We start from the raw sequence: 14,553 nt of genomic DNA, 5'->3' as shown, positions 1-14,553 counted from the left end.
GAAGCTCATTGAATTGCATAGTCTTTGGGTGTTTCTTTTTTCTTCAACTTTTTAAAAATATAATAAAGCTTAAAATAAAATTTAAATGTTTTTTAATTGGAAAAAATAATCAGCTTACGGATATTTCCTGATTTTGAGGTAAGGGCTCAGTATATTTTATCAGAACAATAGAAACCTAAGACACACTAATATGCATATCTGAAATGGAATGATATAAAGTAGTTTGGGGAACCTTGAAACATCCAGTCAACTATGACTCTTGCTCAAGAGAAGACAGCTACAAACTTCCTTAACTAACACATTTGAAGAAAACTCAATTCAGTTGTAAAGTTTTTTGTTTACTTTTGGTTGTATTCGGTCAAAACCAGTGCCTTAGACATACTAAGCAGGTATTCTACCATTTGATTTGCAATTTAAATGTTTAAGTCACTATCAAGGACCTCAAGGAGGTCTGTAATTATAGCTACCAATCAGGCCGAGGCAGAAGGATCATTAAGTTCAAGGCCTGGGCTACAGAGTCAAGTCAAGGCCAGCATGGGAAACAGTGAAACCCTGTTGCAAAAAGGAGAAGAGCTTTTCAGACAGAGCTCAGCAGTAGAGTGCTTGCCTAGCAGACCTGATGGCCTATGTAGAGCAGTAAGCAGTAATTGGCAGCTCCAACTCTTACTCAAGAGAAAGGAGTCAGGATGTTGAACATCTCCTTAAGTGCTTCTCAGCCATTCAGTATTCCTCAGTTGAAAATTCTTTGTTTAGCTCGTACCCCATTTTTAAAATAGGGTTATTTGGTTCTCTGGAGTCTAACTTCTTGAGTTCTTTGTATAAATTAGATATTAGCCCTCTATTGGATGGAAGATTGGTAAAGATCTTTTCCTAATCTGTTGGTTGCCTTTTTGTCTTATTGACAATGTCCTTACAGAAGCTTTGCAATTTTTGAGGTCCCATTTGTTGATCCTTGATCTTACAGCACAAGCCATTGGTGTTCTGTTTAGGAATTTTACCCCTGTACCCATACCTTCGAGGCTATTCCCCACTTTCTCTATAAATTTCAGTGTATCTGGTTTTATGTGGAGGTCCTTGATCCATTTGGACTTACTTGAGCTTTGTACAAGGAGTCAAGAATGGAATCAGTTTGCATTCTTCTACATGCTAACCTCCAGTTGAGCCAGCACTATTTGTTGAAAATGCTGTCTTTTTTCCAGTGGATGGTTTTAGCTCCTTTGTCAAGATCAAGTAACCATAGGTGTGTGGATTCATTTCTGGGTCTTCAATTCTATTCCACTGTCTGTCTCTGTACCAATACCATGCAGTTTTTATCACAACGGTTCTGCAGTACAGCTTGAGGTCAGGGATGGTGATTCCATCAGAAGTTCTTTTATTGTTAAGAATAGTTTTTGTTATCCTAGGTTTTTTGTTATTCCAGATGAATTTGCAAATTGCTCTAACTCAGTGAAGAATTGAGTTGGAATTTTGCTGGGGATTGCATTGAATCTGTAGATTGCTTTCTGCAAGATGTACATTTTTTACTATATTAATCCTGCTAATCCATGAGCATGGGAGATCTTTCCATCTTCGATTTCTTTCTTCAGAGATTTGAAGTTCTTATCATACAGATCTTTCACTTGCTTAGAGTCACACCAATGTATTTTATATTATTTGTGACTATTGTGAATGGTGTTGTTTCCCTATTTCTTTCTCAGTCTGTTTATCCTTTGTGTAGAGGAAGGTCACTTATTTGTTTGAGTTAATTTTATATCCAACTACTTTGCTGAAATTGTTTGTCAGGTTTAGGATTTCTCTGGTGGAATTTTTGGGGTCACGTAAGTATACTAGCATACCATCTGCAAATAGTGATATTTTGACTTCTTCCTTTCCAATTTGTATCCCTTTGATCTCCTTTTGTTGTCTATTTGCTCTGGCTAGGGCTTTAAGTACTATATTAAATAGGTAGAGAGTGGGCTGCCTTGTCTAGTCCCTGATTTTAGTGGGATTGCTTCATGTTTTTCTCCATTTAGTTTGATGTTGGCTACTGGTTTGCTGTATATTGTTTTTTAATATGTTTAGGTATGGGCCTTGAGTTTCTGATCTTTCCAAGACTTTTATCATAAAGGGGTGTTGGATTTTGTCAAATGCTTTCTCAGCATCTAATGAGATGATCATATGCAAATCAAAACAACCCTGAGATTCCACCTCACACTAGTCAGAATGGCTAAGATCAAAAACTCAGGTGACAGCAGCTGGCAAGGATGTGGAGAAAGAGAAACACTCCTCCATTGCTGGTGAGATTGCAAACTGGTACAACCACTCTAGAAATGAGTTTGGTGGTTTTTCAGAAAGTTGGACATAGTACTACGTGAAGATCCAGCAATACCACTCCTGGGCACATACCCAGAAGATGCTCCAACATATAATAAGGATACATGCTCCACTATGTTCATAGCAGCCTTATTTATAATAGCCAGAAGCTGGAAAGAACCCAGATGTCCCTCAACAGAGGAATGGATACAGAAAATATGGTACATTTATACAATGGAGTATTACTCAGCAATTAAAAACAATGAATTTATGAAATTCTTAGGCAAAGGGATGAATCTGGAGGATATCATCCTGAGTGAGGTAACCCAATCACAAAAGAACACACATGATATGCACTCACTGATAAGTGAATATTAGCCCAGAAGCTTGGAATACCCAAGATACAATTCAGAAACCACATGAAACTCAAGAAGAAGGACTACCAAAGTGTGGATACTTCGATCCTTCTTAGAAGGGGGAACAAAATACCTATGGAAGGAGTTACAAAATGTGTAGCAGAGACTGAAGGAATAACCATCCAGAGACTGCCCCACCTAGGGATCCATCCCATATACAGTCACCAAGCCCAGACACTGGGCCAACAAGTACTTCCTGACAGGAGCCTGACATAGCTGTCTCCCGAGAGGCTCTTCCAGTGCCTGACAAATACAGAAGTGGATGCTCATAGCTATCCATAGGACTGAGCACAGGGTCCTCAATGAGGGAGCTAGAGAAAGGACCCAAGGAGTTGAAGGGGTTAGCAGCCCCATAGGAGGAACAACAATATGAATTAACCAGTACTCTCAGAGCTCCCAGGGACTAAACCACCAACCAAAAAGGACACATTGTGGGACTCATGGCTCCAGCTGTACATGTAGCAGAGGATGGCCTAGTCAGTCATCAATGGAAGGAGAGGCCCTTGGTCCTGTGAAGGTTCTATGCCCCAGTATAGGGTAATGCCAGGGCCAGGCAAGTGGGAGTGGGTGGATTGGTGAGTAGAGTGGAGAGGGGACGGAATAGGGGGATGAGGTTTTCGGAGGGGAAACCAGGAAAGGGAATAACATTTGAAATGTAAATAAAGAAAATATCTAATAAAAAGGAATAGAGGAAGTTGTCAGAGTCCTTTAACACATTTATGGTCAAGTCATGAGACGTAAATAGTAATTCATGGCACATGGAATGGTCTCTCCTTAAATTCACAATCACTGAAAATAACTGACAATAAATGAAACCTAAAAAGGCCCAAGGCTACATTGGGAAAGCTCTTTCCCTTCCCAAGAAGTAAAGACCCAGTTGGTAGGAGTCCAAAACACTATTCTAGATAGATGATCACCATAAACCAAAACACCGTGCCTGGATATGACTTCTTTTTCTATCTGATGCTCAGGGCACTTGACCATGTTGGTCTTTCTCTGTTATTCTCTTCTGTTCTTCTTCTTCCTAAATCAGAGCAAAGAGAAGCCAACACTCTCTCCTCTAATTTTTGAGTCCCTCCTCAAAGAAGATACAAGGATAGACTTTGAGGAATGAAAAATACCTCAAAACTCAAATATAGGCAGGGCTTTTTGTTTTGTTTTGTTTGTCTGTTTGCTTGTTTTTTAAAGGGAGGGTCTCATTATGTAGCCCTGGCTATGTTGAAACTCACTTTAGATCAGGCTAGCTTTGAATTCAGAGAGTTCTGGGCAGGCACCACCATACCCAGGGAGGCATGGACTTTAACTAATCGTGTAATTCAGCCATGTTTATGAACATTCTATAATAGCGACATACACCAAGAAATAAATTAGAGGCTTGCATCTTATTTGCAATTCTTTCTGCTTTTAGTTTTTGAGACAGAGTTTCAAACTGTGACACAGACAGAACTCCAACTCTCAGTCTCCTTGAAGCCCCCCACTGTTGGCCACACTGGCCACGGATATATTTGGACTTCAGGGAAAGAAGCCAACTGAAGCAAGGCAGATCAGCTAAACAGAACATGGTACTGTTGACATACATTTTGTAAACCAAACTGCCTAAGAGATTAGTGGAATGTAAGCAAGGCTACTTATTACTTCAAATTATGCAGTCAATATTAATAACTGCTCATCTTGGGGCTGTGAGATGGCTCAGTGGTTAAGAGCACTGTCACTTTTCCAGAGGACCTAGGTTCAATCCCAGCACATCACCAGGCAGGTCACTGTTATCTGCAATTCTAACTCCAAGAGAGCTGATACCTCTGACCTCCACTGACACCAGAACACAGGTGTACATACCCACATGCAGAGATACACATTCTTTTATGTATTATTTATTATTAATCATTAGAAAGAGAAAAGTTCACCTATAAGAATTTTGTCTCTCTGGTCTAATAAATCTACATTAAATGTATAAGCAAAATAGGTGATGCCATTTTCTACTGACCCTTAGTTAACATGTCTTTCCTCACGTGTAAAATGAAAAACAGCACTACCACATTAGTCATGAACAAAGCAATTCATTTATATGGCATGAAACTGTAATTTCAGGACCTAGGAAACAGGGAGGAGACAAGTTCCCTGCCCACCTGGGCTACATCAACAAACTATGCCTCAAAAGCAAGTGGGGAGGGGCAGAAGGGACCAGGGATGTGGCTGAGTGGTAGAACACCTGATTAGTCTTCATGAGGTTCTGGGTTCAAACTCCAACACACACACAAAATGCTTTAGGAACTAAGAATAATTAAAAACATAAAGGCAAATAATCTTAACAATAAAGGAAAGTGTATTAGTTAGGGTTTCTACTGCTGAGACAAAACACCATGATCAAAAAGCAATTTGAGGAGGAAAAGGTTTATTCAGCTTACACTTCCACATCACAGTTCATCATCAAAGGAAGTCAGGACAGGAACTCAAACATGGCAGGAACATAGAGGCAGGAGCTTATGCATAAGTCATGGAGGTGTGCTGCTTACCGGCATGTTCAGTGAGTGGCCTACTCAGCCTATTTTCCTATAGAATCCAGGACCACCAGTCCAGGGATGGCACCAGCAATGATAGGCTTCTCTCTTCCCCAATAGGTCACTAATTGAGAAAATGCCTTACAGCTGGATCTCATGGAGGCATTTCCTTAGCTGAGGCTCCTTCCTCGATGATGACTCTACTTTGTGACATGTTGACACAGGCCCAGCCAATACAGAAAGTAAATTCTAAAAACTATGGATCAAACACACTGCTAAAATATTCAATATAGCCAAGCTAAAGAGATGGCTCAGCAGTTGAGAGCAGTTAAGCACTATGCTCTGCTAGAGTTCAGTTCTCAGCACCAACAACTACCTCTAACTCCAGCCCCAGGGGACCTGCTATCTCTGCACTTGGGCACCTGTACTCATACACACATACACTTAAATAAAGATAATAAAATGTTTTAAAGAAAACATTAAATTTAGTCAATAAATCCTAATCCTTTGATAGGTCAAGGTAGGTGGTATATACTAGGTGAATACAGAAAACCTTAGACATGCTGGGGCAGCAGAGGTGCACACCTTTAATCTCAGCACTAGGGAGCCAGAGGCTGATGGATCTCTGTTTGAAGCCAGCCTGGATTATAGCATGAATTCCTGGACACCCAGGGCTACACAGAAAAACCCTATCTCAAAAACAAAACAACCAACCAACCAACCATCCATCCTTAGTCATTAGAAGGACATAGTAGAAAGGCTAATCCCCATGTCTAGATGTGTCCCTTCCGCCCTGTGCATGTGCTGGTGTGCCCCTCTCTGCTTTACCTTCCGACTATCACATATTCAGTGCTCGTCTCTAAAAGCCTTTCTTCTATGCAGGAATGGGGCAGCGCATCCCTGTCCTTCACGGATGCACCATTTCTCCTCTTCTACACAACTGACAAGCTTGCTTAAAGGTGTTTATCTGTACACCTGACACCTCCAGGAGACAGTAATGCACTTCCGTGGGGAAAGGACTATATGTCACATACCATTTTCCTTCTTACACCTGGAACACTATCTGGAACATAGCAGGTACACAAATACATTATCTGGATTTTTTAAGTTTCTTTAGAAAGAGTACATGAACCTGCCAAATTTTGTGTAAGAATGAGATTAAAAGAAAATCAGATGATCACAGGGGAAGGAGGTGTTGAAATAGGATTTTTGTAGCCCAGAGAGGGTGGGGGTGGGGGGAACAACTCAAACTCACTGTGTAGCACAGGCTTGCCTTGAATTTCCGACAATTCTGCTTCTCTCCCAAGTACTGGGATTACAAACATGTACTGCTCAGCCTCAAACAACAGTTTTAACTCGCTAGAAATACTATCTTTTATACCATTTCACACTGGATATACACGGCCTGTATGTTCTCATTTGATAATATAAATGATAAATTCGAGATGGAATGGCTGAATGATTTTCTAAAATCCTGTGGCTACAAAAGAACAGAGTCAATAGCAGATGCCACACTTGATCTCCTGATCTCTTTCCTCCCATCTTACTGCAGTTTGCTGGCATCCTCTCCAACCCCAAACACCCCTTTATGCATGGTAAATAGTCAATTAAAGGTTACTTCTAAGGGTTTTTCTTAAATACTTATTTTATTTGAGAATTTCAGACATGCATATGGTCAAATCTATAGCCCTCCAGCCCCCTTGCCCCCTAAACTCCCTCCCAGCTTCCTGAGCTCTTCAGAGTCCACCTGAACGTGGGCACAGGGCAATCTACTGAGGCATGAGCGGACTCTCCCTCTCCCAGCAGCCACAGCTCCTCCCCTCCCCATCCTGGATGTGGGCTGGCTTGCTCTGTACAGGTCTTGCCCATGTAGTCACTGCAAACGGTAAGATCATACGTAAAGGTTCTGTCCTGTCCAGCAAGTCTCCTTCCTCTGGCTCTACAGAAGCTTCTATAAGGAGGAGAGGAGTTATATACTACTGGATCTGTAGTGTTCAAAGAATTCTAAAACACTAACTTTGGAGATGCCCAATCAGGACTGGCAGCATTAGGATAGAGGAACCTCGGGGAGAGCATGTCAACAACCCCTAGAGCTACCTCTAACCCCTACACACTCACATGTACGCAAACACACACACTACACAACCACACAATAAATAAGTAAATAAAACAATAAATACACTTGGTACCTAACACATGGCAACGAATGGTCAAAGAAAAAGTCACACTCTCCAACTTACAGTGAGTATTATGTGCCCCCAGAAAAAATTTTAAATTAAAAATATAAATGGAGCAAGGTGTGGTGCTGAATATCCATAACCCCATTGCTCAGGAAGTAGAGGAGGACTAACAAGTCACAGCTGGCGTTGGCTATCTACCAAGCTCAAGGCCAGCCTGGGCTACATGAGATTCCATCTCAAAAACCCAAAAGGAAAATAACGTTAAGTTAAAAGTGTATTGAATATCTAACCTTCTCATATCACAGCTGAGCAACACGGTAAATGTAGAGCAGGCTTTTTATCCTTGTGAACCTGCACAGCCTACTGCAGCTGCCAGACACAACAAAGAGAATCTTAACATATCTGTCTATCAGGCTTGAAGGTAGCACTCCAAAATCCAAGTATAGAGTTCAGCTCAGCGGTAGAGTGCTTATCTAGCATATATGAGGCCCCAAGTTCAACTCCCAGCACTGAAGAGAAAGGGCGAGAGGGGAAGGAAAAATCACTTTATTTGCCAGAAATAATGATATAGTTAATTCCAGTTCTTTGGAAGTTGGGATAGAAAGATCACTAGTATTAGGTCATTCCTGACTACTATGCCTGTTTTTTTTTTGTCAACTTGCACAAAGTTAGGCATATTGGAGAAGAATTCTTAATTTAGAAAATGTCTCGGTACGACTGGCCTTTAGGCAAGTCTATAGGGCATTTTCTTGATTAACAATTGATGTGGAAGGGCCCATTCCCCCAAGGGCAGGCAGTGCCACATCTGTGCAGATGTGCCTGCCTGGTATTGCTGAGCATGCAATGGAGTAAGCAGGTAAGGACCATTCCTCCACAGCCTCTCCTCCAAGGTTCCTGACCCCAGGTTCCTGCCCTGACTTCCCTTCAAGATGGACTGTGATTTCAGGGCACAGAGCGGGAATAAACCCTGTCCTCCCCAAGTTGCTTTTTATCGCAGCAGTAGGATAATGCTAAAGATACCCCACAAATGAGTAAGACACCAGCCTGGGCTACATGGCAAGACCCTATTTCAAAAAGACTCAAAAAACCCAAGTAGTTCCTAACTGTGCCTGGTATTGTATCACAAAGTCACAACCATAAAGCTGAAAACACCTGTGATGAGCCACATTCAGGACTGTATATATCCAAAGGTGAGCACGCAGAAGCAACATGCGTCAACATTTTTGTAACTTTTGCCTGGGAATATTACTTGAGAGTTAATGCTGTAAAGGCTTCAGTGTCATGTGTGACCCCCCGCCCAGACACTTCACTAAGCCCCAATCTCCTTTCCTACAGAATGAAATTACTTCTCAAATCACAAGGTTGTTCCAGTGGGGAAAACCTACAAGGAATACACAGTAAGAGACATGCTGCAAATGCTAGGAAATGCAAGCAATTCCCTTACTGTCAAAGCTGTGGAAGCTCATGGACAAAGCAGTAAGGATATCAACTCAAGCCGCCCTAGAGAACCTGTGAGGTTTGAGAGAGGTGAAACGGAACAAGGCTCCCAGAGCTGTGCATGGAGGGCAAGCCTGGAGGTAAAGAGATTAAACAGAAGGCAATTTAGCAACTGAGGCAAACCAACTTGAGTACCGGGCCCAGAACATAGTAGGCTGGCAACCTTCCCAAGGTATATGGGAAGCTGTCCAGAAATGCACAGTGCCTAGTCTCTCCTTAAATTTGCAAATAGCTTCAAACATGGGTCTTTGGTAATGTCTAGTTCCTCTACATTCCTCCAGTCCGCCCATTCCCCCACTTTTCTGTGTCACTTACCCAAACCTTCCCATAAAGTTTCCAAATCTCCTTCCCTTTCTTTCTGTTTGTCTCATGACCCTATTTCTAGTTCCTCTTAAATCTACTGCTTCAGTCAATCTTAGCAAGGGGATTTATTGATTGGTTCCACTCTGGGGTAGGGAGAAAGAGGAGAGGATTTTATGTTCCCTCTGTATTTTGTGTGCCTCCCTCCCACCTAAAGGAAACATGGCCACAGGGCATCTTTCAAACAACTTTACATACCAAATATACTTGCTCCAACTTCCATTTTCACCTTCAGCTTGGACTCCTGACTTGTCTGACAAGTGTTTTCCTGCACATTGGACCTGTCATTTGGAAGTTTAACACCTGCACAACTGACGCTGACCTCAGGTCTTCCTCTCTCCCACTGCCACATCCTCCTCCACTATAGAAGCAGAAATCCCATTAGTCTGTTGCTCTGCCCACACACCTTACAATCATCCCTAACCATTCTTCCATACCTGACTACTCCAGTTCAGAAGCAACCACACCAGACTCAAGCCACTCTGACCACTTCTGCAGCCAACACGGCAATCAGATAATTGTAAAACTCAGCTTAGCTCAATTTGCTCCTGACTCAAACTTATCTCATTGAAAATAAAAATTAGAAGCCAGGCACCTGGGAGGCAGAGACGAGTAGATCCCTGTAATGAGCACAGGAAGAAAGAAAGAAAGAAAGAAAGAAAGAAAGAAAGAAAGAAAGAAAGAAAGAAAGAAGAAAAAAAGCCTTTTAGACATTACACCTAAGAACTCAGTTACATCACTTACTCAAGATAACCAGACACAGTCCTAGAACCCCATGATGCCCATGAGATGGTATATAAGCAGAGACCATGAGCAATGCTCTGCTCTGTACTTCTGGAGAGATGCCACTGTGATCTGCTCGGTGGCTGTAGAGTCTCCCCCAGGATGCTGACTGTTCAATCAGAAACTTCTGTTAGAGACTGGACCTGACTTTCAGCTAAGATAGGTAGAACAGGTGAGCAGCTTTGGTGAAGATATGCTTAGGACCATAGTTAGGAATTTAAATGTGAACATTGTGTAATGATCCTCAACTTTTGTATACTATGTAATAAAATATAACTTTTGTATACCATGTATATCTACTTTCTTGCTTGGGACAATCTCTGTGAATTCAAGGCTAGCCTGGTCAACAAAGCAAGGTCTATGACATCCAGGGCTGTTACACTGAGAAACCTTATTTCGAGAAACCAATTTGAAAAAAAACAGTAAAAGAGACAGTAAAAAGTAGAGCCAGGTGGTGGTGGTATACACTTTTAATCTCAGCTCTGGAAGACAGAGGTAAGTGGATCTCTGAGTTCAATGCCAGCCTGGTCTATAGAGCAAGTTCCAGAACAGTCAGGAATACACAAAGAAATCCTGTACAGAGAGATAGAGAGACAAAGAGACGAAGGAGTGAGTTGGGGAGGAAAGAAAAGGAAGGGTGGAAGGAAGGAATCTGAACTTTTAATCCCAGCCCTCAGAAGGCAGAGGCAAGCAGATAACTATGAGTTCAAGTTCAGCCTGATACAGGGCCACAGAGTGAGACCCTGTCTCAAAAAAAAAAAAAAAAAAAAAAAAGTAAAAGTAAAAGTAAAAGTAAAAAATAGATGGTTCAGCAGTAAAGAATTCCGGCTGCACTTGCAGAGCGCATGGGTTTGACTCCCAGTCCCACATGGTGGTTCACATCCTTCAGTACCTCTAGTTCTAGCGGACTCCTTGATGGGCACTAGGCATAAATATGATGGGCATATGGATATGCAGGCAAAACCTGGTCACTTTATGATTAAAATGGAAAAAACATAAGTCTTTACAAAGTCCCACAATGACCTTGTCTCATCTCTAAGCACTCCTATTTGCCCCTGGAATGGGCTAGTATGCCCCAATGGCCTTTCCACGTAGCTTAGCCTCACTCACATACCTTTTCTGTGGACAGCACTAATATCTCCCATGCGCACCACCAATCCTACCCATCCCATTTCATTGGCTTATCATTTTTCTAGAACTTTCTATCACCTGGAAAATACTTTTTCCCCTTGGGACAGGTGCTCACTGTGTCACTCTGGTTAGTCTAAAACTCACTATGCAGACCAGGCTAGCATCCTGATTACCGAGATTAAAGTTCTGTGTGTGTGTGTGTTTGTGTGTTCTTTTCGGAGACAAGAGTCTTGCTCTGTAGTACAGGCTGGCCTCCAACCCAAAGCAACCTTCCTACCTCAGCTTCTCTAGCACAAAGATTAGAAACGTGGGCCATCACAGTTGGCGTTTGTTTTGTTTTTGGGTTATAGTTTGGTTTTGTGCTGCTCAGGATCCAATGCAGGGCCAAAAATGTTAGCTTGTTTTTGGGCTTTGGAGGATGTTGTCTGTGTGTTGCAAAGAGTCCCATGCCCCCCAGGATGGCAGCAAACCCACTAAATAGGCAAGGCTGGCCTTAAACTCCTGATTCTCCTGCCTTCACCCCACCTTCACTGCTGGAATTAAAGGTACGGGCCACAAAACTGGGCTCAAAGTACAATTAAACTTAGTGTAACATTCTCACCTGCCAAGACAACTACCATAAAGCCAATGTTCTTGTTCTCAAATTTCAATTCAAACAATAATTTTAATGAAGTCAGAATATTTGCATCTGACTCAAGTTCTTGGTATCAAAGAGCCAAGATACTTATCAGATGAATTATAGAAGGCTTTAGATAGTCAACTGCTCCTGGGGTTCTGACTAGTGAAGACTTGCTATGCTTTCTCAGGGAAAACAATGCTACATGCTTTGGGAGAAAAACCTACATGCCACCCAGATTCTTAGGTTCCTCAAGTTTATATTCTTTGAGAGCAATTTCAACAAAGTAACTAAATAATCGAAAGTGTTCTACTAACAGAAAAATGCATTTGTTAGTATTAAGTACTATAACTAAACTGAGACTCAAAGAACCGCACCGAAGAGAAACAGTCTGCGTTTAGATAGAATCAAAAAGCACCGAAACAATTACGATTTAAATAAAATACAAGTCCTTAACTTGATCTCCAGACTCGATGCTACATTTCCTACCTTAGTAAGGAACTGACATACTAACTACCCAAAGGGACATCTAGGCTACCCAAGGGCTCCGGGGCCGGTGTCTCGCCAACCCCACCTCCGCCCAGCGGCACCGCCTCCCCCGCCATCCCTCCGGGTGTGCTCTTTACACCGGCCGCTCGCCCGCAGTCCCTGCCGGGCCCCACTCCTGCCCCACACTTCCGCGCCCGGGACACACGTGAGCCCTACCCGAGGTGCCGGCTCTGCTCCGGCTTCCCGCAGCGCGAAAGCCGCTCGGTCGGGTTCTGTCTGCCGGGATCACACCGTCCTGCAGAGGCGCAGGAGCAGAAGTCCCAGTGCGCGCGCAGCCGCACAGTGCCGCCGCCCGGGTCAGAAAACAGCCCGGCGGGCACTTCCGCCCTCCGAACCAGAGCGAACCGCAGCGCCGGGCGCCCACCGTAGGTCCAGTCACCCTCGGCGCCCGGAGATGACGTCACCAAGGCCACGTGGCCAGCGCCCCGCCCTCCGAGCTCGGCCCAACCTGGCAAGACCCGAGTTGCTCCTGAGCGTGCGCAGACACACAGGGAACGCCTAAACTCGGAACGAGTTTGCGGGTTTTCTTCTTGGATGGACAGAACGCAGTCGTTGGTGTTCCGGGTTGTCAGTGTGACAGTTGTGGAAGAACAGAGAAATAAAGGATCCCGAGACATCGGCTGCCGTGGTAGCAGCATTTTTCTCTTCCTCACAAAACAGTATTGTAAAAGCCTTACTTTTAAGGGTGGTTGGGATTGGTTTAGTTGGGTTAGAGTCAGGACAGGGGTCTCAAGCTGCAGCTGCAGCAAGTCTGGGACTTACCTAGGTATCTCGGGTTCCTCAGTCTCCCAAGTGCTAGAACTGCAGACGTGAGCCACCACACCCGGCTTTCAAGATAAACCACATTCATTTGCTCGGTAGAACCTCCTCACTCCTCTAGGACCACAGTAGGCATTAGTGGCTGTATTTAACCCCAGTTGGTAAAAGTACCAAAACCTCCCTTACCTCTAAGAAAGAGTGCCTTTTCTACTTTTATTGCTTTGAAAATAAAACAAAACGTAAAGAGTACTTGAGCTGGGTCTTCACTCACCAAACATTTTAACACCCTCCTCCTCGTCCGTCCTCCTCCACCTTCTCTTCCTCCTTCTCTTCCCCCTCCTACGCTTCTTTTCTCTTTCCTTCCCCCACCCGGAGAGGATGGGGTGTCCAACTAGATCCTAAGAGATGGTTAATGGAGCCCCGGGAGCTGCAGTTACAGACAGTTGTGAGGCACCCAGTGCAGGCACTGAAAATGATTTTAGTCTTTTGCATGATCAGTGAGCACAATTAACTCTTAACTACACTGGTCTGTAGGCATTTCTCCAGCCGATTTTTTTTTCTTTCCTTTCTTCCTCCTTTTTTGGGTTTGAGACAAGCTCTCGTGCAGCGCTGACTGACCTCAAACTCTATGTATAATCATGGATACCCTTTAACCCCCATCCTCCGATCTGACCTTGAATTTACCATCCTTCTGCTTCAGTTTCTCTACTGGGATCTCTGCCACGACACTTTGCTGTCAGCAGCGGCAGAGGCTGGCCAGAGCCATGAATCTAAATAAAGGCAGTGTTACCTGAAGAAACCCAAGGGGGTCTTGTCAGACTTCTGTTGAGGAGAAGCTGGGTTGGCCTTCATAAGGCTCCACCTAATGTAATTTGGTGCCATTCTCTGGTTATCCTGGGTGTGGACCTTGTACCAGTGTCCACTTCCTGGCCAATACTTAATAAAACTTGCTCCAAATTTGCCTCAAACTTTGTTGTAGTGATCTTGCTCTTGCCCCATGAGTTTGACACCTTTCTTTTGTGAGGTTCCTTGAGCCTTGGAGGAGATGGTGTCCCTTTTATGGCTGAGCATACAATAGTCATTTCTTTTCAGTGCTTAGACCAGGTATGATTTCAGCTAGTAACTGATTACTGAGTTTAATATAGTAGAGATGTCTGCTTTGAGTAGGTGGAGTGTGTTGGAATTCTGTCTAAACTCCAGCCTGCCAGCAGCCAGGTATGCTCCTCCCCACAGTTACCTGGCAACAGCCAGATAGGCTTGGCCCAGTATAAAAGGGGCTGCTTGACCCCTCCTCTCTCTTACCCTCTTGCCTCTCTCTTAGGTCTTGCCCCCTTGCTCCCATCCCCCCCCCCCCCCATGTAGCCATGCTGGCCTCTGCTTCTCTATTCTCTCCTCCTCTCTGTCTCTGCTACCTTTTTAACTCCCCTCCCCATGCCCTAAATAAACTCCTTTCTATGCTATACCTGTGTGTG

At 43.6% G+C, this 14,553-nt stretch overlaps 1 protein-coding gene across 1 annotated transcript in view; it reads right to left on the bottom strand.

Annotated features, from left to right (window-relative positions):
- The window catches only part of Atg5 (autophagy related 5), a 94,417-nt gene extending 81,701 nt beyond the window's left edge, over positions 1 to 12,716 (bottom strand). Inside the window, exon 1 of the mRNA XM_021174066.2 lies at positions 12,479 to 12,716. The gene's annotated coding sequence lies outside the window, so the exon portion shown is untranslated. The remainder of the gene's footprint in view (positions 1 to 12,478) is intronic.
- Between the last annotated feature and the right edge of the window lie 1,837 nt (positions 12,717 to 14,553).

Source organism: Mus caroli, unplaced genomic scaffold (genome assembly GCF_978045245.1).
Source record: "Mus caroli unplaced genomic scaffold, Mus_caroli_1 scaffold_9, whole genome shotgun sequence".
Classification (NCBI taxonomy): Eukaryota; Metazoa; Chordata; class Mammalia; order Rodentia; family Muridae; genus Mus; species Mus caroli.
This window is presented reverse-complemented; position numbering and strand designations above follow the sequence as displayed.